The 27,236-nt window shown below is 43.1% G+C and overlaps 1 long non-coding RNA gene across 1 annotated transcript; it reads left to right on the top strand.

The window, feature by feature from the left end:
- The first annotated feature begins 10,205 nt into the window (after positions 1–10,205).
- On the top strand, positions 10,206–26,821 carry LOC144584511 (uncharacterized). Its single transcript, XR_013538811.1, has 2 exons — positions 10,206–10,444; positions 25,645–26,821. It is a non-coding gene; the product is annotated as an uncharacterized LOC144584511 (long non-coding RNA).
- The last annotated feature ends 415 nt before the right edge of the window (positions 26,822–27,236 follow it).

The raw sequence follows: 27,236 nt of genomic DNA on the forward strand, positions 1-27,236 counted from the left end.
CAGTGCCAGGTTAAAACACGGCTGGTCACCAGAGGCTTTGAAATCTGAGGATCTTGGTTGGAATAACTCGTGGAGTCATTTGTAAGATATCTAGTTGGAATGGCTTAAATGGTTTCTCTTATGTGTTTTAAATTTCTTCAGTTGTTTTATTTGTTTCTTGTCTTGACCCCACCCTGATAACATTTGGCTGGTGATGAATATTCTGAATAAATAAATGCATTTGCGAAAGCTTTACTTTGGGAGTTGCTCTGACACATGGTATAAATTGAGTGTGTTGGGAGAGGCACAGTTCTGTATATTTTACGATTTATCCTGTTTAAATCAAGGATCGAGAATATATAGTCCTTCAGAAGTTTGCAGGTTGTAACTCTTCTCATTTCTCAACATTGGCTATGTTGGCCAAGGTTGATGAGAGTTGTGGTCCAACCCCATTCAGAAGACCATGAGTTGGTTTATGTCTTTTGCTTGTTGTTTTTTTTTAAGCAATAAGCGTAATTTGTGGGAAATGATGGGTTATTTTTAAATTTTCAGATTTGAAAGCCAAACCAGGTTCAAACCAAGAAGTATAAAAGATAATAAAGTAATCAAAAGGAGGGAATGTATGATGATGTTTAGCATTAACCCCAGACAAGCAGTGCCACAAATGTGTGAGCAAATCATCATCATCATCTTAGAACTGCAGAGCTAGAAGGGACCCTATTGATCATCGAGTCCAACCCCTCTCAAGGAGGAACAGCGAGGAATCAAACTCCCAACCTCTTAAGCTACTGAACTATCCAGCAGTTTTGTTCCTTTCACACTGGATTAAGCCACAGCACCTATATTTTGAGGGTGAACAAACAAGCATTCCTCCAATGCTGGAGGTGCCTTCTTGGGTTGCAGAACACAGAGATTAAAGTGTTTGGTTGCTCAATGCATGTCCTTTGAGCCTCACATCAGGTAACAGGAGACATTGATGTTTGGTGTTCCTGAACTTCTGCAGCATTCTTCTCAGACTGCCAATATCGTCCTGCATCAGATAATTCTTCAGAACTCAACCTTTGCCTTCAAACATTCCTTGGTTAATTTCAGTAAACAAACCTTAGGGATTAACTGACTAAACTTGGAAGCACAAATCCCTCTTCTTTCTACACATTATATTATGTTTCGCCACTATTTGGTGCACGTCCACTTATTAGCTAAGGAATGAACATGATTAGACTGAGTGGTAACTCCTAGGATCTGGCTAAAGTAAGATCTTGGTCATCGCCCAATAAAAAACCAAAACGAGCAGCATTTCCTACCAAAATAGGGTCACCAGGGTGAACAATACTACGGTCCAACTCTCGTAGCAACATTTCATTTTATGCGGCAGTGCTGTACTACTGAGGGCTTGAAAGTCGATATGCGGTCCATCTGGATCGCTCCTTGTAAGGCAATACGGGTGCAGGCCAAAGTGTAAATATGTTGTAGTCACTCTGATCCTGGTGCTGGCTTTCATATTACTATTGTCATACCTGAACTGATCTGATACAGTTATAGTAGGGCTGGCCGTTATGAGTGGTAAATGATGTAACTGAGGAAAAACCCCTCTCTAGCTCAAACCCTGCCACAGCTTGAATTTGCTAGGTTGAACTTAATAATCTTTGAGCTGTGGAGCAGGAAGGAATCCTATGGATCATGAAGGCCAGTCACTGTCCAGGAGGCACAGTGGGGAATCGAACTCCCAACTTCTGGCTCCACAGCCAGAGATCAAAACCACTAAGCTCTCCAGCAATTTGCTGTACTGTTCTCTTGGCTGCAACTTCACACTTGTAAAACTAACCAAGAAACCAGCTGGTTGGATAACTCAGTGGTTTAAGTCTCTGGCTGCAAAGCAAGAGGTTAAGAGTTCAGTTCCATACTGGGCTTCCAGGAAGAAGAGCCAGCCTGTGTAGCCTTGGGACAGCTGCACGGTCCCAGGGGTGCCCCTAGAGGAAGGGAAGGGTAAAGCACTTCTGAGTATTCTTTATCAAGAACACCCTGAAAAAGGCTGCCATAAATTAGAATTGACAACATACAGTTATTATTATTAACTAAGAAACTTGTGACACCTTAAAGACTAACCTATAAAGCTTTTATAAACTGTATCACGTGTCATCTATAGCACAATGTGTTATCTAGAATTTTTAAAGAAGTGAGGCTCAATCTAGGAAAGCTTATGAAGCCTTCAGGCTGCCAAAGTCCATGTGGTTGTTTTCGCTCTGACAGACTGACACAACTACCTCTTCGTTAACAGTCGTACGCAGAGAATTGCAAAAACTGGGAGTGAAAGCTACGTTACACATTGGTAATTGAATATGAAAGAAGTTGGAGTTTTTTAAAAATAGGTCCTTGGCCCCGGCTGGTTCCCCCCCCCTCCTGTCGCTCTTTGTTTCGATTTTCATTTCCTTTTTCTCTCTGACATTTTGGAGGAAAATAAAATAAATCTCTTTTTGTGACTGAAAAACAAGGTGGGAAGGGGATGGGATATGAAGAGGAAGACGTGCTCCTTCTGTACAGAAAAAGTCATACCCCCCCAAAAAAAAAAATTAGTTGGGTTCTCTTCATGCTCAGAGAAACACCACAAAATGGTTTAGTTGAGGAATGAGAAGGATCTGAAGAAATTATTAATCGGCCAATTAAGTGAAAAGAGAGAAATAACTTCCTCAAATAATGCAGCTGTCTTACAACTGCGTTTTTCTAACCAAACCATGGAGGGAAAGGGGGATTTTAAAAATAGCAAATAGCAGCCTGTTGGTGATGGATGGATGGATTGATGGATAGCTCGGTGGTTTAGGTCTCTTGTTGGTCAGCCAGAGATTGGGAGTTTGATTCCCCAGTGGGCTTCCTCGGAAGGGGCTGGACACAATCCGTAGGGTGCTTCCCAATTCTGCAGTTCCAAGATTGTGAAATTATTTCAGAACAGTTCTTGTGAGTCATAGCTTGTGTTGGGCAGAGCCAAGGGCAAAAATTAGGACTGAACGGCCGCAGCGTTATGCCATAAAGCTCCTAGTTCCGGTCTCTAAAGCAGAGATGGGCAAAACATACTCCCAAGCACACACACCATGACGACGCAACACATCCATTTTAAAAAAAAGAATTAAACAGAATTTGCTCAGAAAGCCCCATTGAGGGAAGAGTTTCCCCCATGTTTGGAAGGCTCTTCCGCTCTAGTGAGACCTCCAGAATTATTATTATTATTATTATTATTATTATTATTATTATTATTATTATTATTATTATTATTATTATTATTATTATTATTATTATTATTTAGATTACAAGGATTAACCATTATATAGGATGCAAGGTGGGCTTGATAGTTTAGTGTTTTAGGTCTCTGCCTAAGGAACTAAAAGTTGGGAGTTTGATTCCCCACTCGGCCTTCTTTGACAGGAGCTGGACTCGATGATCTATAGCTCTGTTGTTCGGGATGATTGTCCTGATTGGTTCCTGCACGTGGGGAAGGTGCCAGTCTGTTTTAGGCTTCAGGTGAGCAAATGTTTTGGATTGGCCCTGCCTTTGGGCACCATGTTCTCAGCAGAACCCTCTTCCCAGATTTAGCCATCTTGTTGTTGTTTATTCCACTGCCAGAGCACGGGGAAAACAGCGTGGTGGTAGACTTCAGCTTGCAGAATCCCCCAGCCACCATGGACAGTGCTGTTACTGTGAGGCAGAGGATTTTGAGAGCTACCAAAAGTAACTTTTCCAAACTCTTGTTCCCATAACTGCTGCCTTTCCCTCTAGACACAACTTCCCAAAGCAACAGATCAAAGTACTGTATATGGATATTCCTTCTCTCGCTGGTTGCTTATGCATCGCAGCAACCAAAGGAAGCATCCAGACCAGAGGGAGGTTCAGGGTTTAAAACTGACGGTGGGTACCGGGTCTCCGCAATGCCAACTACAGGCTGCCCAGGATCTTGACTTAAAGAAACTTGGACACCAAAGATGGGAAATGCCTCTTTTTTTAAATTAGAACAGATATTATGGAGTTAGACCAGATTTCCTCAGTCTGTTGTTCTGCTGGACTGCGGTTCCCACCAGCCAATCTTGCTGGGGATAATGGGACTTGTAATCCAACACTTCTGAGGAACCACCAGGCTGTAAGAAGGTCACTTTGTACAGACAGTCAGGGGCTTAGTACTACACACCACATTTCTCACCATCATGAATGTTGAAGACACACAGTAGAGTAGGGCTTTGACCCCATAAAAGGAACTTATTCTAATTCCAGCTTAAACTCTTGTAAGCCATTCCAGGAAGGTTCGGGGTGTCCCTTGGATCAAGTCGGGTCAACTCGATAAATAATATTCTTCCAGAACCTTAAAGGCCAACAGCCTTAGGTTCTGTCAGCTTAAGTCCATGAAAAATGCATGCCAAATACAACATAGGCTACATAAAGCTGAGAAGTCTTTCGGCTGCTGCAAGACTTTAAGAAGCTGAAACACGGGGCAGACCTTAGAAATGCAAGGAAAAACGTTTCTGTTGGGTAAACGTATTATACTTATTAAAAAAGATAATATTAAAAAACACAAAAACAAAATTAAGACTCACACAAACACATCCCATATTGGTTTACCTTGGCATGCAAATGTGTCACGGGTGGCTTCCAGGTTTGACTCTCCGTTGCGTTGGCTACTGTAGGTGCCTTCAAGATCTCCATCCCTTAGCCAGTCTCTTCTCCGTGCTGGGAGTGGGCCAGAAGAACAAGCTTAGGCCATGGTTTATTGATATACTACCTTTTTTTTTTTTGGTGGATTCCTGATGCTAGTAGGGCTTCTTCTAGATCGCAGGAGCAGGAGATGGCTCCTAACTTCTATGGCCCATGTGCTGCTGAGTTGTGTTCCACCTGCCAAACATCTCTGGACTCCACCTTCTTTATCTCGGCTTCTTTAGATTTCTCAACGTCCCTTGCTTAGTAACTCCCATGCTATGAAGCGTCTCACCTTTCCCTCACTGCGAGAGGACATCTCCTCGACCCGTTTGTTTACCGCAGAGCAAAATTGCTCGGAATGTGGCGGAGCAGAAGGAACTAGGTTGGTGTCCTGCCGCTGGCGACTCAACAGATCATTTCGCTCCATCTGATTCCTCGAGCTTTTTCCACTAGGAAAAATACCTGTTGCGGCCGATAAACTGGAATGAGAAGCCATTTCCCTGCAGACAAGTTATCCTATGATTTGACCCCAGGCCAGAGGGAAACTTAAGTCTCTTAATTCTAGAGATGATGATGGTTATTCAGTGGAGAAGGTGGCGCATGGTCAGGGTTTTGGAATAACGACTCACCAGAAATGGAAGTGATGTAGTGATCCACTTGAGGGTACTGACTTATTTCAAAAGCATTTTAAATCAAAGAAGTCCAATTGGAAGGTCCATTGTCCAAAGTGGACAATTAGGTCACTAAAAAGTCATAGCTAAGACAAGCTGTCAATTTATCTCAATTTTTTTTTCAAGGAAAAATGATATAGAACATGGGATTAAGGTAAGTAGTTCAACCATTGGTCCAGCTATAATTTTTTGAGTTTTATTTACAATTTTGCCTGCTGTCCATTGTTTGGGTGACCGAGAAGGACTTTTCTCAGCTGGAGGGATTGTCTATCTGTCCAGCGCTACCCAAATGTTCCTTCCAGCTTTTGAAATTCAAAGAGAGGCCCGCCTCTCTACTGAGTTTTTTTCATGGGTTGGTGGCCGTTGTTTGTTGCTGTTGATCTGTCTGGTTGCTTGCTTGTATGTGTGCAGCGGAGAAAGAAATATACCCAAGCCACTGTAAGTAAATATACGTAGTTTTTTTAAAAAAATGTTTTCTCCTATAAATGTCTTAGAGTTAGTGAGACATGAAGTACTAGTAAATAAGAAAAGGAGTGGTCTCTGGGGAAATGAAGCTATTCTTCTCTGTGGATCTGTGTACTTCTACTGCGTAACAAAAAGAAAATTTTACCAGCCATTGAAAACTTTGCAACAGTAATGCCCTTGGACTTTGCTGCAGAGTGTGAACAAACTGAGTGCAAAGTGGAAAATGAATCCCATTTTTTTTCTTTTATTTGGCAGTTTGGCTTCCAGCACAAAGGATCAAATTCAGAAATTGCCTTCAATGCAGGGCCAAGTTCCTTGAGATGTTGAACACTCACTAGGTGACTTGAGGTTCTTTCAGCTTGGCCTACCTCACAGGGTTGTCGTGAGACCAAAGTGGGTCAGAAGAGAGCCACACACCTTGACTCGAGCTCATACAGGTGGGGGGGGGGAAGAGAGAGACATAATGCTCTTTCTGTGCATAAACAGGAGATTGGCCGTTAAATTTAGGCAATGTCATCATTGTGGTGTTCCGGATTGGAACTGTTTTGTATAATATGAGAGCTTTATGTACATCAAGAGAGCCTTTTTTTAAAATCGGTCAACCCAAAATAAACTTACCGTGTCAGAAATAGAAAAAGCCACAGAACACCTGCAAAAGCTTTCGGCTTTTTATCTCTCTCCATACAGGAAGGTATGCCACATTATCACATTACAAAGGACACCGATCGCGGGCTTTCTCTGTCTCCCTTCCCCATCACAAGTTCTACTGAAGACAAGAAAAAAAGATGATTCTAGATGGAACAGGGCAGCATCTCTGGCTGGGGAACATACATGAGTGCTCAACCAGCTGGCTTTTCTTTTCTCCTGAACAGTGTGAACTTTTAGCATCATCTTCTCTAGCCAGTGCTGGATTGTTGTCTCCATTAGACTCATCTTCCCAGCGTGATTATCCCTTGTGGTTTTGTTCTGGCTGGAGAGCTCAGTGGTTCAGGCATCTGGCGGTGGAGTCAAAGGTTGGGAGTTCGATTCCCCGCTGGGCCTTCTGCAAGAAGAGCAGGGATGGGAACTTGAGTCACGGGACGTGCTATCAAGTTGGGCTTCAGTCACCCCCCTTTGGGGTTTCTCCCCTCCCCAATGACGGACTCAACTCAGAACCCACCCCCCCCCCAAGGAAATAAGCTTAGGAATTTGATACCAAAGACTCAGACTTGGGATTAGGGACTCAAACCCAAAGACCTGCCAACATCCCTGGAGAAGAGCCATCCTGGGTAGCCTTGGGCAAGCTGCAGAGTCCCAACGTTGCCCCTAGAGGAAGGGAGGGATAAAGCACTTCTGAGTATTCTCTACACGGAAAACCCTGAAAAGGCTTTGACTTGACTTGTCAGCACATGATTGTTATTTTGGTTCTGCCAGCTTCCCATCCCAATATCGTGTAGCGAGGAATTTTATTAGATAACACATTTGAGCATGGGACGGGCAATTGTGACTCAGGCCTTTAATGCCTCTGATCCAAATTTCTGCTGTACGGACACCACATTCTTGGCAAGCTCCTTAAATATCCCCGATGCCTCGCCGCTGTTGGCAGGCGTCTTTGTTTGTTCGCCTTGCTTGTCCGCAAAAAAAATTAGCTATCGGTTTCTGAAAAGGAGCGTGAGATGCGGGGCTGTTTCAATGCAATGCTGAGTTCAGGAAATGTTTTGATGGGGTTATGAAACGATGCATTACAGAGGGCCGCTCAGGAAGTCCTGTGTGGGAGAGATTCAGAAAAGATAGGGAACAAGAAGTCGTGGCAGGCTTCTACTGTAGGGGTCAAAAAAAGGGGTTGAGAGCCATTCTGAGAGATGATATCAGCAGCCGTGGGTCCCTTTGTGTGGAGTTTGGGTTGCCACTTTCCTTTCCTGGCGAGGTGCCACAGATTTTAACTGGGACAAACCAAGACAAGATTAAATATGTGGCGTGTGTTAGGTACGGTCAACTTTCACCTGACTAATGGTGACCCCAATCGTTTTCAAAGTATGTGGTATATTTAAGGAATGGCTAACCACCATGATGTGGTGGCACTGCGGATTAAACCGCAAAAGCCTCTGTGCTGCAGGGTCAAAAGACCAGCCGTCGTAAGATCGAATCCACGCGACGGAGTGAGCGCCCGTCGCTTGTCCCAGCTCCCGCCAACCTAGCAGTTCGAAAGCATGTAAAAATGCGAGTAGATAAATAGGGACCACCTCAGTGGGAAGGTCACGGCGTTCCGTGTCTAGTTGTGCTGGCCACGTGACCACGGATATTGTCTATGGACAAATGCTGGCTCTACGGCTTGGAGACGGAGATGAGCACCGCCCCTTAGAGGTGGACACGACTGGACTAGATGTCAAGGGGAACTTTTACTTAACCATCCTCACCACTCCTATGATTTTCTGTGGCTAAGAGGAATTTGAACCCAGGCCTCATGATTTCCAAATGGTCGGTATTTTGGCTTCACCTCACTGGTTCTCTCAGACACATGAACACGTGGTTCTGCCTTACTGGTAGTCTTAAGATTCGGTTGACTTAGCTAGAGGTAGACCCTACTTCTTGTTTGCTCATCTAGCATGGTAAGAAGAGACAAAGATACTGCTGTTGTGTATTGTCACTGCAATGGCTTTATTACAACCAAAGATCAATGTTAAGTATAATAATCTTAGACCTGCAGAGCTGGAAGAGATTCTACGAATTATCAAGTCCAGCCCCTGTTAAGTAGGCCCAGTGGAGATAATAAAATGCAGAAATAATGCAAGAAAAACAGATAATACAATACAGAACAGAACAAAAAAAATCATGTAATTTATATTTGTAAACACTGCCTCTTTAAAGTTTATATAATTGTTGTATGCTTCCCTTTGTTTGTCTGGTTAATGTCCTTTCCGATCAACCCTCCTCTCAGAGTTTGCCTACAGCAACACAGCAACACCATGAAAAAAAAAAAACAAGAAATGTCTAGCATGGGAGTGGAAATAGTGACGGATCCTGTGATATAAGGACTGAACAAGCTTTATTTGGCATAAATGTTCAGTGACTGAAGTCCAACTGCAGTGTTAGTCAAAAGAAACCTACTATACAACTACCAGTATTTGAGGTATCAGCAAACTCTGCAGTCTTTAAAATATAATGCCGAAAGCCCCTGTTTAAATGCATAATGGAAATCCAGGGTGGTGTGGTGAGTAGGATGATGGACTAGGACTCAGGAGGCCTGGGTTCAAATCCTCACTCAGCCATGGAAACTCACTGAGAGTGTGGAACGGGTAAAATCAATTCTTAAATATCTCACTTACAGTGGTGCCTCGCTAGACAGTTACCCCGCATAACAGTTTTTTCGCTAGACATTGACTTTTTGCGATCACTGTAGCGATTCGCAAAACAGTGATTCCTATGGGGGAATTTCGCTGGACAATGTGTGGTCCCTGCTTCGCAAACCAATTTTCACTGGACAACGATTTTGACAGCTCCCTCCGCGCTTGCAAAAGGGGTGTTTTCGGGACCTAAGCTTCACAAGACAGCTATTTAAACAGCTGATCGATGGTTTGCAAAGTGGCTTTCCTATGGCCGATCTTCGCTAGATAACGATGTTTCTTCCCCATTGGAACGCATTAAACAGGTTTCAATGCATTCCAATAGGGGAATGCTTTTCACTAGATGATGATTTCACTTAACAGCAATTTCAGTGGAACGGATTATCATTGTCTAGCGAGGCACCACTGTACTTTGAGTACTCAGAAGTGCTTTACCCTTCCCTTCCTCTCGGGGCACTCTTAAGACTGTGCAGCTTGTCCAAGGCTACACAGGCTGGGTCTACTTACAAGAGGCACAGAGAGGAATCGAACTCTGAACCTCTGACTCTGCAGCTAGAAACATAACTCACTGACGTACACAGCCAACTATATGTACATTTGAATTAAAACAAGCTCATCTTCTCAAATAAAAAGCACCACATTTGTTAAACCGAAGAGGCCCGTTGACGATTCCAAGTAGGCAGCCAAATTTGTTGGTTCTGTTGTGAGGGACAACACACTAAAACGGACGGCCACTCTGGAAATTTTCATAATAAGTGTTGTTCAAACCGAAGGGCGACTGTCAAAATTCCTGCAAAAGTGAAAGTGGCTTTGAACAGAGAAAGTTCTTCCTGAGAAGCAGATAATTTCTGCTGAGTTGTCAGGCTGCACTAGAAAAACAACAACACACACCCAGTTTCACGGTTCAGAGATAAGTTGAGAATGTTTTGAAGCAGTGCTGGAGAAATGAACGTACTGGTTTGTAGGCTGGCAGAGGGATCTGCTAAAGTAGATCCGTCTGTTGACACCAATGACTTCGTTAGTCCTCCCATGTAAACAACAGGATCCAGAAAGGTCACTGGCCACTCAAGTCTCAAAAGGTCTGCCCGGCAGCCATTTGCAACCTTTTTAGGGCGATGGCCACAAACGCAATAGGAAGGAAATGTAGGACGAATCAGAATTGTATAAATCGGGTAACAAACTTTATAAGGTGGTTTGTGAAGAAGTGTTTCCAGGCTGTGGCTGCTTTCATATGTTCCAGGATCCCCCCAACCAGCCGTAGGGCCCCTACTGAGAATGGCTGAGGGATGAAAGAGAGTCGCATCCAGTAGTCTGTAATTTCAAGCAACTGTAAGTAAAGGGAGAGCTTTTCTTCTCTATTGTCAGAATAAATTGAGATTGTAAATGCCAGTTAATGAGAAAAGGATGGACTCTGGGAAATGTGTAGCTAATTTCCTCTGTGAGTCTTTTATTGCATCTGAAAAGAGTATGTTACCAGTAAGTCAATACTCTGTAACAGGTAGACTCACGCAATGGGGAATTATGATATTTGTAGTCCAAAAAAAAATTCCAGAATCCCACCCCCAAGAGATAGAGTGATGGATCTCATGCCACCTTGGAAGTAATGCGCATGTGGAAGTACACATTTTTTGCTGAAGTGTTGTTTGTGGTCAAGACAAAGTTGCCTCAACAAGATACACCAGTCAAGGACCCAGAAGAAGCATCACTAACCACTATTATCCTGCTGTGCTTTGCACCGTTCAAAATGTCTCTGCTCTCTTTTCCCTTTTGTGACGTTAAATTCGCAGACACACAAACAACCCATCCTAGGCTTCTGCTTTTTAATGGTCAACAAAACAAGGGAGGCGCCATTGTGGCTTTAGATTTTGTGCAGAAATGTGCAACCATGAGTCTGAGGGTATGCAGGAATATAATTTCCTTGTTAATAAAAGGAAATAACACATTGGCTGAAATCCTGTCCATGCAGCTGCACTGATGAAAGCTGATGACAGCATCCACAATGGTGGGTTTTCCAGAAACGAAACATTTCTGATTTATCTGCCAAAGGTCCTGGTGGGTAGAGGGAGAGCCATTCTGGCTGCGGACCAGAAAGGGGAAGTATTTTGTTGCTTGTTGTAGTCTGTCGTCAAGTCGCTTCTGATTTATGGCAACTCTATGAATGAACAATCTCCAAAACGCATTGTCCTCAGCAGCCTTGCTCAGATCTTGTAGATTCAATCCTGTGGCTTCCTTTAGGGACTCATTCCGTCTCATATTGGGTCCTCCTCTTTTCCTGCTGCCTTCCACCTTTCCCAGCATTATTGTCTTGTCCAGAGAATCCTGCCTTCTCGGGATGTGCCCAAAGTAGGTCAGCCCCACTGTCCACATTTTTGCCTCCAAAGACAGTTCAGGCTTGATTTGATCTAAGACCGACTTGTTTGTTTTTCTGGGGTATCTACAAAGCTCTCCTCCAGCACCACATTTCAAACAAATCCGTTGTTTTCTTGTCAGCTCTCGCACCCATACCTGATGATCAGAAATACAACAATGTGGATGGTCTTGGTCTCCAGTGACACATCCTTACACATGATGACCTTCTCCAGTGGCACACCCTTCCTGCTGATGATATTTTCTCATTCTTTAAATTAGTCTTTAAAGGCCTAAAATTGCTGCTACTGAAATAATGCTACCAGCAGTGGGGCTTTTCAGTAATAAAAGACTCCCCACTCACCCCTAAATTCTCCAGTTCCTCTGTGGCTTCATCTGCCTTATGTACTGCAAGTTCCTTTGCTGGATTTTGGCCAAACCATGAGCATCAGCTTCATTGAGTAGAGCAATAGCAAGACAACAGTCTCTTCAAGACACTGGAAATAAATCTCTCTCATACATTCTGTCACACACTCACTCTCTCACACACAACCATATGCACTTATTTTGTCCCATCCACTCGCTCCTGGTCAAACAGGTTTTGCAGATTTTGGAAATGATACAAAAACGTGCCGAACCTGTTTGTTGGGACAATTTCATTTCTGCGCCACAATCTCACTTCCAAAATACCTTCCTGCCATAAACCAAAAAGGAAAAACACAACACAGCCCTGCAGTTCTAAGATTATTACAGTGGTGCCTCGCTAGATGATGATAATCCGTTCCACTGAAATCGCTGTTTAGCGAAATCATTGTCTAGCGAAAAGCATTTCCCCATTGGAATGCATTGAAACGTGTTTAATGTGTTCCAATGAGGAAGAATCGTCGTTGTCTAGTGAAAATCGGCCATAGGAAAGCCGCTTTGCAATCTGCCAATCAGCTGTTTAAATCGCTGTCTTGCAAAGCTTAGGTTCCGAAAACACCTATTTTGCGAGTGTGGAGGGAGTGGTCAAAATTGTTGTCTAGCGAAAATTGGTTTGCGAAGCAGGGACCAAATATTGTCCAGCGAAATTCCCCCATAGAAACCACCATTTTGTGAATCGCTATAGCGATTGCAAAAAGTCAATGTCTAGCGAAAAAACTGTCATGTGGGGTAACTGTCTAGCGAGGCACCACTGTATTATCATAATTCTAAATGTCTCCATCCTAAAATTATCTGAATGCACCACCTTGTGGCAAAATGGGAGAAAACATCTGTACATGTATTTATAGATAAGAATACGAAACCCCCTTTTCAAGTTGGTTTTGTTTTTCCAACCCCCACCAACATTTTCAGCACATCCTTGTGTCCTGTTTGGGTTTTAAGACTTTGTACCTCCATCCTGAGCTGAAATCCACGGGCGTTTTAGTGCATTTTGTTTCCCTTGTTTGATCCTTTTTCCTAAAACGTATGCCATCTGGCTCCCCTCCAAGGAAAGCGTGTTTTTCTACATTTTGCGAATTCAATGTTTACATTTAAAAATATGGGGACTATGTTGCAAATGTAGGAACCACTCTTTTATCTGTTGTGAGCTATCTTGGGTCCCCTAAGCCTAAGGGGAGAAAGGTGGCATATAAATAATATGCTCCTGCCAACCTAGCAGTTCAAAAGCATGTAAAAAGGGGAGTAGATAAATAGGTACCACTACGGTGGGAAGGTCACGGCGTTCCATGTCTAGTCGCGCTGGCCATGTGACCACGGAAACTGTCTACGGACAAACGCTGGCTCTATGGCTTGGAAACAGGGATGAGCATCACCCTGTAGAGTCGGGCACAACTAGACAAATTGTCAAGCGGAACCTTTACCTTTCTTTAAAATCTAGTGGTGGGCAACTGTCTGAAGGCAGTTTTTGTGACACCTAAAACCTAATAGCTAAAGAACAAACCTGCATTTTTTTTTCACTTTTTCTGTCCCCGCAAGGCTTTGCAATCAAATCTGTGCAGAACCCTGAACCTAGAAGACTTTACCTGGAAATGAACTTCCAGTAAGATCTGATTTTCCTGTCTTTTTCTCGATTTCAGGACTGGTGTGAACTTCCCGCTTGGCCCTTTGTGGGTGGTGGTGGGGTCATCTGGACCTCCAAAGCTGTCCGCTTCTGTTCTGATCAACGCATGAGATTTTAGGGAATTCTTGACCTTAAAAGTCTTCCTCTTCTCTAGAGATGGGCACGAACCAGGAAAAAAATGGTGGTTCGTGGTTAATCACGAATCACCACGAATCAATTTAAAAAAATCAACTGGTTCACGGTTTGGATTTTGGTTCCTGCTGTCATGCCGCCATCGTGTCACCACTGCTCAGAGGGAAAAAATATTCAGCACTTTGTTTCGTTTTGGCAAAACACGATCCCCGAACTGGTTCACAAACCCAACCACGAACCAGCTCGATTCGTCGGTTTTTCCGATTCATAATTCTGGTTCATGCCCAATGTCTGCTCTTCTCACAATGTTATCAAAGCACAGTCTTGTTCTGCATTCCTTTCATGCGTGTTGCAGGTTCACCTTCCAGACATCCACCTACATCTTTCTTTGGTGGTTCCTGGAAGAAGGGGACTGACAAGTCCAGGAAGCAATGGGGGTTTTATTTAGGTAAGCAGGGAGAAGTATCACCACTAGGAAACAATTATCATATTGAAATATCATGTCCTCTGTTTGCCTTTTCATTTCCCTCTCATGCGATATTGAGTTACTAATTAAGGCAGCATGCAGCCGTAGTGAAGGGGAGCTAAGTTGCACCCTGAAAAATCTTTACAAGAAATGCTGAATTTGAGGCTCTGATGCACTGGAGTGAGCCCTCCTATGCATCCTTCTGAGTCTCATGGAATCCTGCAACTCCAGCAGTGCAGGGTTCGTTCCACTCAATGGAGAAATGGGGCAGGAATGGCAGAGAGATAAGAGGCCTGTTTGTGGGCTTTCACTCCCATCATTTGGCTTGGGGGGTTCTCATTGACGTATGGGGTCAGAAGTCAAGAAATTATAAAAGTCCCATCCTGATAAACAAGTAAACCCGGCAACTGAAGGGGACCATTAAAAGAAGCAACATGTTGAAGCCCTCTGCTGTGTTGGAAAGAATAAAATAATTTAAAAAGCACTTTAGGAAAAGCAAGACAGGTAACAATGCTAGGGACAAGCATGCGTAGCGCTGTTGCTAATGAAACAGTCAGATTAAAGCTGAAGGACATTCAACTGCTGATGTGCACGGAGGCAATAAGAATTCTGCCCAACGCTGAATGACACATACAGTTCGAACATGGAATGTGAGAAGTACAGTGGTGCCCCACATGACGACGATAATCCGTTCTGTCAAAATCGCTGTACAGCAAAATCATCGTCATGCGAAGAAAAACTGCATTGGAATGCATTGAAAACCGGTTAAAGCATTCCAGTGGGGAAATACCTCATCAGCCAGCGAAGATCGCCCATAGAGAACCGCCGATCAGCTGTTTAGAAACACTGTTTTGCGAAGCTTCTGTCCAGAAAACAGCCATTTTGCGAAGGGAGGGAAGCCATTTTACGGAGCTGAAAAAATCATCGTATTGCGAACAAACGGTTCGCGAAGCAGGGACCTAATCAACATAAAGCGAAAAAACCCCACAGGAACCATCATTTTGCAATCGCTATAGCGATCGCAAAAAAGTCATTGTTGAGCGACTTTGTTGTCATGCGGGGTCGTTGTAATGCGAGGCACCACTGTATGAATCATGGTAAATTCATATGACGCTTAGCCATTGTACTACTTGTACTACTGTGATCACAAGCTGGGGTTCAATCCCAGGTAGCCTGCTCAAGGTTGACTCAGCCTTCTTTCTTTCTGAGGTTGGTAAAATGAGTACCCAGCTCGCTGGGGGGGGGGCAATGTGTAGCCTGCATAATTAACTTGTAAAAACCACCCAGAGAGTGCTTGAAGCGCTATGGGGTGGCATATAAGCAGCACGCTTTGCTTTTGCTTTTTTTGCTTTGTTCTGGATGAACTAAAGCGGACTGCAATAGGATATTTCCATTAGTTACACAATATTTTTCTCTAGAAACGACAAACTCAAAAGAAACAATGTGGTCCTAACAGTGAGGCACAAGCAGTTAGGGGCTAGAATGCAAAGTCTGATTGAATAATATCAACCACACTTCTTGGAAAATAGAACCATCATTCAAGTCTACGCTCCAGTTACAGAGCTGAAGAAGAAGTTGAAAGCTATTATGCAAAAGAACTGATCCTACAGCAAAACAGCATGACAGGACACCGAACTGGGAACCAGATTGTCCCTAGTTATCTTGGTTCTTTATCCCCTCTTTGCCCCCCAAAAGGCTGATCCTAACATGAGGCACCATGAGATGGCTACCTTGGGTAGCAAGTGTCAAAAGGCAAAGAATTGGGAACAATTTAGGGGGCATGGGGGGTGCCCCATCACCAGTGCCTTCTAGACTGAATGGAGGAATGGCTCGTTTTTTTGTCTTTTGCCTCAGGCAGCAAAATCCTTCAGGCCAGCAAATCCTCCAAACAGCCATTTCCACATGTCTTGCCTTCTTTTCCCCCCACAGCTTCTTGGAAGCAGACTTCTTTCCGTGATTTATTTATTTATTTTTGCATTAGCCCGACAATAAGCCAACGGATTTCATCCACACAATAACATTTCTGTTGACTTGAAAGGTTGCTGATCACTGCCTTGTCATGGGCAAGCTGAAGCCCTCCACCTTTTTTTTTAACATTTTCCAGCCTTTTCCTTCCCTTCCCTGCTTGGTAATTACAAACGGCTTACAAAATAAACACTCAGGCTCGTTTTCTTCCAAAAACTGGGGCATTTCTTTACCAGGCTGGTCTATCTATCAGCAACCCATTTAAGTGCTTTTGAAAGCTTGTATACAGGTTCAGTTTACAGCGTATTTGAAGTTTGTAATCCTGCTTAAAGACACATAAATAGGAAGAATTAACAAACTGCCGGTCAGAGGCCGAAGGAAGACAGCTCTCAGAGCAATCAGGAGCCGACCTATCAGGAGCGAGGAAGAAAATAGAAGAAAAGTGGGAAACTGTCAGCAAAAATAAAATGTTACCGATCCTCGGCCCTTTGTGTTTACACTGGAGAAAGCTTAAAATAATCTGTGGTTTCTTGATGCTTGATTTAGTTTTCCACAAGGCTAATTAGCACCAGATTAAGTTTGCTGCCAGTCTCACTTAGATGAGAGGTTGACAAATGCTTGCTGTTTGTTTGTTTTCCATAAAAGAGAGCTCCGGGCCATAACAACATGACACGTTTAATAAGGCCAAAAGCAAAACATTGGGGGGGGGGCGTTGAGGTACATGGAACTCGGGGCCTAGCAAGGAAAGGGGGAGCACAAAGGAGCTGCGTTTCTGTGTTGCTTTGCTGTTTGCCCCAAGAATGTGCGCTTTTGATCCATAGTTCTAAGGAACGATCATCATCTTGATGATTGTTGTGGGTTTTTCGGGCTCTTTGGCCGTGTTCTGAAGGTTGTTCTTCCTGACGTTTCGCCGGTCTCTGTGGCCGGCATCTTCAGAGGACAGCAACCTGTGCTCTGGTGTAGTTTGCTTGGGAGTTGAGTATTTATGGCTGTGCGAACAGCATTTGTACTTTTCCGGAGATAGGGTGATGATGGTGATCAGCATGTTTTTTTTGTTGTGGATGTATTGTTGTGATAAGAGGGAGAGATTATCTGTCTCTGTGATTGATTGGTGTCTTTAGCTGCTCTTTTGTGTGCAATGATCCCTGGTCCTTGTGGCTGGGTAGAGTTCGTTGACCTTTTGCAGGCTGTATTTTTCAGTGCTGGGAGCCATACCTTGTTAAGTTTTAGACTTCCCTCTTTTTTGTTGAAACTCTGCTGGTGTTTATGGATTTCAATGTCTTCCCTGTGCAATCTAACATAATGATTGCTGGTGTTGTCCAGTACCTTAGTATTTTGAAATAGAATTTCATGTCCAGCTTGTTTTCGGGCATGTTCAGCTACTGCTGATTTTTCCGGTTGCAAAGTAAAACAAAGCTAAGAAACAGCTTCCAGAATCCTTCAGCTCATGGCCATGTTGGTTGGGTTTTTCTGGAAGTTGGACTTAAAAAAAAAACCCTCCAACTTTGGCAAGCTGTGATCTAGTCAAGGCTAAATAGAAGGGGAAGATATGGAGGCAGTGACAGATTTTACTCTCCTGGGCTCCATGATAACTGCAGATGGAGATAGCAGCCACGAAATTAAAAGATGCCTGCTTCTTTCTTGGGAAGAAAGTGATGAGAAACCTCGACAGCATCTTAAAAAGCAGAGACATCAACTTGCCAACAAAAGTCAACATAGTCAAAGCTATGGTTTTTCCTGTGGTGATGTATGGAAGTGAGCACTGGATCATAAAGAAGGCCGACCGTCAAGGAATTGATGCTTTTGTCTTGTGGTGCTGGAGGAGACTCTTGAGAGTCCCCTGGACTGCAAGGAGAACAAACCTATCCGTTCTAAAGGAAATCAACCCTGAGCACTCCCTGGAAGGACAGATCCTGAAGCTGAGGTTCCAATACTTTGGCCATCTCGTGAGAAGAGAAGACTCCTTGGAAAAGATCCTGATGTTGGGAAAGTGTGAAGGCAAGGGAAGAAGGGGACGACAGAGGACAAGATGGATGGACAGGGTCATCAAAGCGACCAACATGAATTTGACCCAACTCCGGGAGGCAGTGGAAGACAAGAGGGCCTGGCGTGTGCTCTGGTCCATGGGGTCACGAAGAGTCGGACACAACTTAATGACTAAACAACACAACAAAGAAACTCAGTGTTCAGCAAGGGAGCAGATTGAGTATGAGACACTTTTGTGCATGTGCGAGGGTCCCAACCTGGGTGGCCAATTCCCTGGTAGGCATCGGAGCAGAACAACATCTGGGTTTGCCACAATCGTCAGCCACATCCAAATTTTTAAGGGAGAGAAGCATCTGGTGTCATCCATCTCACCACAGGCATCCAGATCAGACTGTAGCTTAATGCTCTGTTCAGGAAACCCCTTTGGTAACAGTCCAGAAGCTTCACCTGGTAAATAATATAATAATAATAATTTTAGAGCTAGAAGGGACCCTACAGATCATCGAGTCCAGCCCCTTGTAAAGGAGGCCCAGGGGGGAATCGAACTCCCAACCTCTGGCTCCACAGCCAGATGGTAAAGAGTGTTGCAATCTCTCTGTTGAGAGTCTTTCACAGAGATCGACCTTCAAGAACAGAAGAGATACCTTAGTGCAAAAGAGTGTTACTCTAACTCCATCTTTTAAACCACAAGTGGGGAACAATTTTGGTGCTTCCTTGGTGGGCTGGTGGCCTTCCCAACTTAAAGTCTTGTAGCAAACAGGGGGACCCGTCCTCTCTGAGCGGCATAGCTTTCGACACGGGGGAGGTCCCACCAGCATTACCATTCGCAAGGCTAGGTAGATCTAAATATCTGGGAGCTCCTGGTTCCCTATGTCTGCCATAAAGTTAAGAGCTTATAGAGACGTTGCACCCCCTGCTGGCCTTTAGTGAGATAGCTGCACCGTGTACTACAAGCTACTTCAATGCCGTTCGACTAACTCCAAAACATTTAAAGGGAACTGACAGAAATCGGCAGCTGCCATGTATTAAGTGCAAGTCAAAAAAGAAATTAGTACAAGCCTTGTAATCCAATAGGCCAGTGGGAGGATTGAAAATGTAATACCTTTAATGGTCATGAGCCCTGCCACTAAGTGCTATGCCTGTTTCGGAAAGGTGAGGAGATAATCATACTCTAGAGATGTCACAGAATTAGTACGGCTCCAGGGTGTGTTAATCTGGCCCCGAGTAGAAATCTAGCCGTCCTAGAAAGACAGAAAATTATTTCAGTCTGGATAACATTCACGGGCAGACTATTCACTTCCCTCTTAATTGCCTAATTAATTCATTCCCTTCTCCAGCTGGCGGCTTTAGATCGCTGGCCAACGTTTTAGTCAGAGTTTGTTTAGCTCGTGACAAAAGATTAGGACGGATCGCTGGAAATGCATTTGAAGTGGCTTTGATAATTGCAGATTTAGAGCGGGTTGACGTTTCAGCTGGGGTAATCCTTCCCGAGGATCTCCCATATATTCCTCCTGACTTAATTTCCCTTGTTTCAAGCCGTCGGTTGTTACGGGGTGATCCATATGTTCAAACTTTTCCATTTAATTGCCATGGAAATTTGATAATTCTATCCTAAAGGAAAGTAGAGGAAAACTCAGGAAGAGCTCCAGTTACTTGTAGGGGGGGGAAGTAATCTTGATTAAAGCACTTCCCCCATGAAAAGGGGGACCTCCTGAACTTTTGCAGAGAGCTGATCGCAGAGAAGTTGAATCTTTAAAAAATCTCTCTAACTGCATGTATTTGTTCTTCCAGATTGCTTTATTCCCTCACCCCATCCTGTCCTAGTTATTCTGACAAAGCCTAGGAGATATACGATTTGGTGTACACACAAACACACATTTGTATTGTGTTAGGTTGATGTGTATATGCGTCCATGTTTGCGCCCATGTGTGTAAAACAAGGCTTTAGGTGAGGTGTTCTGAACCAGTGGCCTTTTTAGCTGGATGATCCTCAATACAGGAATTCAGAAATGGTACAGTAATGCTTTCAAAAATAGCAATGGTCTCGGAAGGGAAGGTGAGTTGGCTGCCTCTGAGGATGATGGAGGTGGCAGGTTACTGCCTCATCCCTGATAGGGACTTGAAATGTGACTCAGAAAAAACCCAGTTCCAAGTCAATACTCAGTTCCAAGTCGCCAATACGACTTATGTTGAGCGCAACAGTGAGTCATGCCTTGTGAGCCCCCCTTCTTTGCTCCTTTCTGAAACAGATGTGTGATTTTGTGCATATGTCCTTCCTCTGAACGGTCTCACAAATCTTAGAAATTCATACATAGAAAGATGCCTATTTCTCTACGGCAATGCAAAGCCAACCAATTTATTTTCCATGCCTACCTTGGTAGACCATGCAAGACCTGTCGGTTGGCGTAGTAAAAGACAGCACACACACACACAACATGAGTTGTTAATCAGCACCTTGAAAAGTGTTTAACTTTGACTAGGTCATGCCCAAATTTGGAACAATTTTGAACCTATTAGCAAGCAAGATTTCCATCACCATAACTCATCCCTTTAGGGCATGTATTTGGTTCCATCCATAAACAGTGAGTAATTGAGGCCTGCCAGAACTTCTTGCTTATAAGGACTTGGATAGGTGTTGGTGGGATTTTAAATCTCTCTCTCTCTATAATTGTATCTTGGTCCAGCATACTTTGCAGCTTCTAGAGTCCACAAGCTTGTCAGGGGCATATCCTGCCTCTCCCTGGACTTGATTCTTTCATTGACAGCAGTCAATATCTCCCTGGATAGGAATGCATTTACTCATATGCAACATAAGTAACTCATTTATAAAATTGAATTATCCGACTAAGGGAGATTGTATGTTTTGATTGTGTAGCCGTCCTTCTGAAACTGACTTAAAAATTGATAAAAGCCAGATGGGAAGCGGAAACAGTCCATTTCATGACTCTTTAAACGTTTAAATTTCTTAACCCTTGGACTTTGAAAATTTCTCCCAAAAACTGAAGAGTGTAGTGTGGAAGCAATTTGGAAGGGAAGGTCCTTGAGATGCAAAACAGGTAATAAAGCACTTACAGAGGGAGGGGGAGTGTTCTGGGAATTGGGGTGGGTGGGTATTAGGCTCCTGCCCTTGGCTAAAATTAATCTCTTTATAGGGGATAGGAAGGGGGGGGCTGGTTTGCAAAACAAGGGGTCTCTGAGGGAAAAAGTAAAGAGGCTAAAATGGTCCGGGTGACCCTTCAGTGGAGGTCTGCGGTAGGACAATGGAGGAATGTGTCGTTTAGGCCAAAAATAAGGAAAATCATCATCATCAAACGGTGGAGCTGGAAGGGAGCTTATGGATCACTGAGCCCAAGGAGACACAGTGGGGAATCGAACTCATCGCCTCAGGCTCCCCAGCCAGACACCTAAACCACTGAGCTATTCAGACATTCTATATGCAAACGTACATGCTAGAATCCACGTTGGCTTGATAGTTCCTTTTTGTTGGTGGCAATTTGCACAAGGGCTCGTTGCTGTTGGTTGAAGACGAGAAAGAATTTCTCTTTGACTCCACAGCGTCAAACGAAAATTTATTTATTTATTCAAAAGAGTGACAATCTTTACCCCTCCTTTCTTCTTTAAAGAAAAAAAGGATACAAGGCAGCTTACATTGTTAAAAACACAATATTAAAGGCTGAAAACGTTGAATTATCCAAATATTAAAGAAGAATTGATAGCGTTACAATTAAAAATCTGAGGTAAACGCATTACGAGAAAGAAATTTTGAAGCAGCAAAATATAAACCATTGCATTTATTAGCACCTAAACAGTCAGTCTGTGGTGCTGGAGGAGACTCTTGAGAGTCCCCTGGACTGCAAGGAGAACAAACCTATCAATTCTGAAGGAAATCAACCCTGAGTGCTCACTGGAAGGACAGATCCTGAAGCTGAGGCTCCAATCCTTTGGCCATCTCATGAGAGGAGAAGACTCCCTGGAAAAGACCCTGATGTTGGGGAAATGTGAAGGCAAGAGGAGAAGGGGACGACAGAGGACGAGATGGGTGGACAGGGTCATTGAAGCTGACAGACATGGATTTGACCCAACTCCAGGAGGCAGTGGAAGACAGGAGGGCCCGGCGTGCTCTGGTCCATGGGGTCACGAACAGTCGGACACGACTTAACGACTAAACAACAACAACAGTCAGTCATGAAGGAAAAGCCTGCCTGAAGAGAAAGAACTGCAAAGATGGGGCCAGGCTGGCCTCATGTGGGAGGGAGTTTCAAAGTTTGGGAGAAGCCACAGAGAAGGCTCTCTCCTGTGTCTCTCCAACACACACAAAATGGGTTTTGGTACACTGTAAGACATGTTGTGGAAAGAAATGCAGCCACATATTTGTCATCAAGTCACACATTTGTAAGGTTTTATGGTGCATTTTCCTCACAAAATAAGGCACACCTTTAAAAATACGAACAGCGAAAAGGTCCGCAATTGCAACGCTACATGCAAGCATCTTTGCACCAATGGGGAGAAATCCCATACATTTGATAAAACGTAGAAATAAAGGTGCAGATTTGGGGGAGGGGGGAATGGAGGTGAACCCTCACGCAAAAGAAAGCAGTGTGTTGTGATTTGATCTCAAGCAAGGACAGGAATCCCTGCTCTTCTGGTGCACAGCTTGAGGAATTTAATCAGAAATTCGAAACTCTGCAACAATTTATTGCAGGGTTCAGTTGTCACTCCTCATCTCCTCTAGTGCCAGCAGCTTATTCTGCGGCATTACTTTCCATTTCTATTTTTCTTGGTTCAAATGGCTGACCGTCTTTTTAACTCTATGAACGCTGGACGGTATCAGAAAGATCCACTGCAGTGTTCCCTCACTCCAGCAGGTGAACAGCAGCTGTTTGCTCCACCCTAGGATCCCCTGACAATTAAGAATTAACGTTCCTGATTGCACATGGCTAGAGACCATGTCTTTTGGGGGGGTGGGGTGGAAGGGAGAGAAGTTTAAGAAACAATCAGATCTAGGGATAAGAGAAATCTCTGTTGGATATCTTGTTGAAATGCCTTTCCAAAAAGAACTGACATGATCAAGACATCAAACTTTTCCTTACATGGAAATGCAATGAGCGCTTATCAAATATATCAAACGTTTTGTGCCTGTCACGTTTTATTGATTTCCTGTGAGTTCCCAGCACCATCATTATTTATTTTACGGCGCACAGCTGAGAATTCATTTCTTTTTTTCTTCTGTGTTCAGTTTTCTCATATGCTCGCCTCAAGATCACCTTTTCCCAATGGGAATAAAGTGAAATCTATCAACAATCCAATGTTTAGGATTCTTTTTTTTCCTGCTTCATTCATGTTTTTCCAAAACATTTTTCAACTTCCCTGCTTCTGACCTTCGCCAAAAATACATATTTTTTTGGCAGAGAATGAGATAAATTTCACAGCAGAGCCACACACACACACACAAAATTTATCTTGAGGCATTAGAGGAAAGCTGATAATTTCCTGACCACTTGCAAACATAATATGAACCCCGCCGACATCCGGTGTCTTCATCACATCGTCCCTTCGTTTTCTCTAAACCTTTCTGACAATGAACTCTGAGGTTTTGGCAGAACAGGGAAGGAACTGAAAATAGGATAGATTGCTCTTGACTAGAACCGAATTTCTGAAGCCAATTGCTCAATTTGTGCAAAGTAACTGCACATGGGATAGCTATGCACAATTTTTTTTTCGTTACTCAAAATTATTATTGTGAAAGAAAAGCAACTTACGGGCTTTAAGGATTATCATGCCTCATCTGTGTTCTCCAGAAGACTCATGGTGATAGTTATGTTCACATTAACATGTCATGGGAGTTTTATGCTAGCTCGGTGGTTCCCAATCCTGGGTCACCCAAGTGTTCTTGGACTGCAACTCCCAGAAGCCTTCACCACCAGCTGTGCTGGCTGGGGATACTGGGAACTGCAGTCCAAGAACCCAATGGGAACCATTGAGGTAGCTGAACTGTCCTGGCTTCCCAATGGTGTATCCCAAAGATCTCACAAGATCAAAGCACCAGGATGTTTCTTAGGAGGGATGATGATGATATCATCCACCTCTCTCAGGCTTCTGTGTTTCCCAGGTCCCTCTGAGCTTTTGGGCTATTCTCATGCTAACTGGTCTCGGTGCAATGAGAGTGCACTGAGAATCTGGATGGCATCATCTTGTTATGATTTAATCCAGTTGCAATACCAAGTGTGGAGAAAGATACGAGAAACCCACCCACTGCTTCTGCTTTTTAATACTTCCACGCAACGAGACAGAGGTTGTGATCCTTTTAAATGTCACACTTTTACAGCAAAGCACAAAACGTAGCCTTAGAAAAGCGCAACGTCTCATTAAGCGAAAAAACAAATCAACGTCTGTGGCTCATGGAAGTCAGAACGGCTTTTTCTTATTCTTCATGTTCTGCACCACGAACCAAACCAGGATTTCTAGTCCTAAATGGATTACAAATAACCAAGAGCAAGAAATCCTAGTATTAAGTTGTCATGCACAACTAGAATGGACAGTGAGCTGAAACTCTGAAGGGTCTCTTAGGAGGCAATGAAATTGTCTTTCGACCACAGGCGGTGCCTCTGGAGACATATTAACCGATAATAGTCTCAGGTTCTCAGAATAGGAAACAGCATACAGGACTGTTTTACTCACTGTAGTGCATCATGACCAACCAGGGTGGGGAGAATCCAGCAAAGAGAGAGCTTAACATTTTACAATTGCCAGAGACATCCCTTGAGTGATATAAAATGTAGCCATGCTGTTTTTAGGACTGTGGGAACGATAGGTGCTCCAGAATGTCCTTCTGCATCCACGTTGTTCAAGCTCCAGGCGAAAGGCTTGCCCACCTTAACATCTGTTGAGCACCTGAAAGTTTTACTGCTTCTTACAGCAAAGAAGGGACACAGATATACAAGGAAAGAAAGGGGGGGGGGGAAATAACCCAGTTGTTAGGTAAGAGAGTAAAAAAAAAAATTGTGCACCTTTGCACGTGCCTATCTAGAGAATAAGAGCTGGTTCTTGGACAAGCGTTTTACCTTATAAAGCTCTTGAACACTCAGCCATTTTTAATAAATGGTGGCAGGTGTGAAAACATTCTGTCTTAGCAGCTTTCTATTATTATTATTATTATTATTATTATTATTATTATTATTATTATTATTATTATTATTATTATTATCATCATCATCATCATCATCATCATCATCATCATCATCATCATCATCATCATCATCATCATCATCATCCTACACGTATTGACTGAGAAATCAGTTCTACCTTGCTTTTAAGAACTTGTATCTGTTATACAATACTAGTCAATGTTTTTATAATTTTGATTGACTACGCCTGTTGTAGTAGTAGTAGTAGTAGTAGTAGTAGTAGTAGTAGTAGTAGTAGTAGTAGTAGTAGTAGTAATAATAATAATAATAATAATAATAATAATAATAATAATAATAATAATAATAATAATAATAATAATAATAATAATAATAATAATAATAATAATAATAATAATAATAATAATAATAATAATAATTCAGAATATTGATTGGAGTTGTCTCTTCAGGTGTCACCACCAGCCATGGCTTCATTCTGACCGTTTCGTTACTTGGCTTGAAGGCTTTGGTTCGTCAAATGAAGAGATCTCCCAACCTGTGCGAAGTGGCTTTTCCTAAAATATACATATATCTATTCTAAGGGGAACTGGGAGGGCACAGGTGGGAAACAGAAGACATTTAGGAGAAGTCTGAATTCTTGAAGACGAACTCGAGTACAGAATTTTTTCCCCCCTCTCGGATTTTCTTTCCTCTCTTCAAATTAGTTCCAGCTCTATTTTTGAACATTCTTGCCGCTGTCCTTACGAATTGTCCTCTGCGGTATTATTTGTTGTTGAATGTAATGCGCAACAGCGCATGAGAAATGTGCATGTAGAGTATGCGTGGGAGGCTGTTTGAGTTCGCCATGAGCCACAGACCCCCGAGCCTCTTTCTCATTAGTGATGAAAGCCAAATAATTGGTGCAGGAAAGACGCATTTTCTGCACGGCTAATAAATTACAGATGCCCCGTCACATGTTCCCGTTGCACCTTCCAAGTTCGACGGCCGGATGGCTACCCTGGTTTGCAAGAAACCTCTTTTGTAACTCGTTTGTTGGGAAAATATGTGTCTTCCCAGATGGGTCCTGGGGGGAAAAATCCTCTCTCTCTCAGCCATACTGACCAATTACCTCCCAGAAGTCTGATGAAGAGAAGCATTTTAAAAAAAAATTTTTAAAGCAATTGTCTCAGGTCCAAGCTGTAGGAGTTTCTTTAAGGAATTTTGTGGCACAATCAAGACTCCCCACCTTATATGCGACAGACACTGGAGGTTGTGATGTTCTTTGTGAAGAAGTCTATTACTAGTTACCATGTCTGAAAAGTAACCTGCTGCAGTTACTCATTATTATGCTGGAAAACTAACTGATGGTGTTAGTGTCGTGCTAAATGGTTACTTTTCGTGACTTTCTGTCACTTAGGAAAGACTCTTAAGAAATGAAGGAAGAATGGCATAAAACTTGAACACTCCTATCCAAATATTTCGCCAAAGGCCTTTAAATGCCCTTTAAATATCACTTTTGGAAGAAAATCTTTGTCACTATACTAGAAAAATAAGCTCATTCCTGCTCACGGCACTGATATTACTTTTACGTTACTTGCAACACACACATGTTGAGAAAATTGTATTCATTCATTCATTCATTCATTCATTCATTCATTCATTCATTCATTCATTCATTCGTTTGTTTGTTTGTTTGTTTGTTTGTTCCTTTGTTTGTTTGTTTGTTTGTTTATATTATTATTAACCTGCCTTGCTCCTTAGAAAAGGAGCCCAGTGTGGCTTACATCCTTAAAAGACAATATTTGAAGCTAAAATCAGTAAGTAAACAAATACTAAAAGGGATCAAGCAAATACAGTACCACTCTGAGAAATGGTAAATCAAAGTAATACTAAAAGCACATTCAAAGCAGTAAGGCACAGCAGTCTGTTCAAAAAAACCCTCTCAGACCACTGGTCATTAAGGAAAAGCTTGCCTGAAAAGGAAGTTCTTTGTCTGCTTGCGGAAGGTCAGCAAAGATGGGGCCAGTCAGGCCTCCTGTAGGAGGGAGTTCCAAAGTCTGGG

This window comes from Pogona vitticeps, chromosome 11 (genome assembly GCF_051106095.1).
Source record: "Pogona vitticeps strain Pit_001003342236 chromosome 11, PviZW2.1, whole genome shotgun sequence".
Taxonomy (NCBI): domain Eukaryota; kingdom Metazoa; phylum Chordata; class Lepidosauria; order Squamata; family Agamidae; genus Pogona; species Pogona vitticeps.